The following is a 2,068-nucleotide window of genomic DNA, read 5'->3' as shown; positions in this document are numbered from 1 at the left end:
GTTTGCCCACTGAATTGTATCTATCAATCTATCTTTATGTGTGTGTGTATATATATATATATATAGTATGTATATATATATATATATATAATACACACACACACACATATACATGTATGTATATGTGGATATTCATATCTATTATATAAAAGTCAATGTCTTTATGTGTGTTCGTGTGTTACTTATACATTCGAAAACTACTACACCGATCCTAATGAAATTTGGAACACAAAATCCAAACCTAGGGACAAGGGTAATGCTGTGTGTTTCATACAATTTCATTGACAAAATTACTGAATGGATGCTTATGATATTTGGAACTTAGATCCAATGCATAAGGACGGGTATAATGCAGTATGTTTGGTTTGAATTTGAGATGATTTAAAGGGGGCAGAACCCCCATTAAAATTCACAAATTTTCGATGTTGATGAAATTTCAACCATGGATAATTGACACACATCAAGAAGTATTCTCAAACTTTCCACTTCTCATGAGGATTTTAAGACCCCCAAATGGGGGCCTTAACTCCCAAATTTTAGTCATTTTTTATGATCCAAAACTAGGTCAAAAGTACTGAGTGGATCTTTATGAAATTTGCAAATTATATTCTATGCATAAGGGACATAACCCCCATGAAAATTCATATATTTTTGCTGTTGATGAAATTTTAACCATAGATATTACAAATGAAGTAATATTTCTAAAATTTCATCTTCTTAGAAGTTAGAAAACCCCTTCATAGGGACTTAACACCCACAGTTTAGTCATTTTATATAAGCAAAGACGAATACAGTTGTACTCTTGGAAGCTGTAGCGTCACCGGAGCATAAAAGATGAGCGTTATTTGTAATTCAATGGGACAGCAGTGTAAGAGTTTGCTTTGAGATATACTTTCATTGTGATTTTTGTTCCGGAGTGAATCGTCATCACATGTCACTTAGTCGCAAACACATGTTATATGGCTGCAATAGAATGCTGTATCACCATCAATAATGGGATTCTTCTAAGACATCACCCAGTAATCTATCAAGTCCATTCACACATTTCTCAATACATACTGCTGTTTTGACTTCCCTCCCTCATTTTATGCCTCCATCGTAGATGGGTAGATTTGCTAGTAATAATAAAAACACAAGACCCACAAATCCTTGACCTCACACTAAACAATAATAGAATTTTTGATAAACAAAATAATGCTTTATTTCAGTGAATGTTGATTATATATAATGTAAATGTTGGTTTTATTGATGTCGTTACAGATATTAAATAGCTATCATTTTGTTATCAAATGCATTAGTTAAAATATATACTATTTACAATAGGAAGATACGTTCAGATATTGTATTAAGACGAATTACATATGCTAAAGTTCACTACACACATTGAAAATAAAACCATTAAAATACTATAAAATAATTAGTTTGTTGTGAACTTCACTTCCTATTCTTTGGCATGATTAGAAGAAATATTAAACCGAATATTAGCAAAAATAATTTGTGAATGAAAGCTAAAATACATTCTTCTACATCTGTGTTCAATATTTGAATGTAGTTTTCGGTTTTAGCCACTTATAATTACCATTATCTAAAATATTGTGTTGACATATCTAGCGACATTCGTGAATGTATTTGTACAAGTGTTAATTTTTTTGCGCAACAAGTGTCTAGTTTATGTTAAACAGAGTCAGTTGAATATTTAACAGATATGTAAGGGACGACCGTGCGAACTCAAAAAGGAGAAATGGTGACGAATGGAAAAACAGAGGACTCCTTTTATTTAAACGTGTCACACGGTCGAACATACAAATATATATATCAAAGATGATATACATGATATGTTATGCGACGATAACATAGATGACCAGTAATGAAAGACCACAACCGTATAAGATGAATAACAGAGATATTTATTGTGGCGTTAAAGATGTATGTCTCTGTGTGAGTGTGAATGCGACATATAAGAACATAATCAAAGACAGGCCGTCGTACAAAGAAAAGTGTGTATGTGAGTGATACATGAGTGTTTACAGCAAATAGAAAGAGTCAATAACACGTGAGAAATTATACC

This window comes from Octopus bimaculoides, chromosome 2, assembly GCF_001194135.2.
Source record: "Octopus bimaculoides isolate UCB-OBI-ISO-001 chromosome 2, ASM119413v2, whole genome shotgun sequence".
NCBI classification, from domain to species: Eukaryota; Metazoa; Mollusca; class Cephalopoda; order Octopoda; family Octopodidae; genus Octopus; species Octopus bimaculoides.
The sequence above is the reverse complement of the archived record's forward strand: the minus strand, read 5'-3'. Positions refer to the sequence as shown.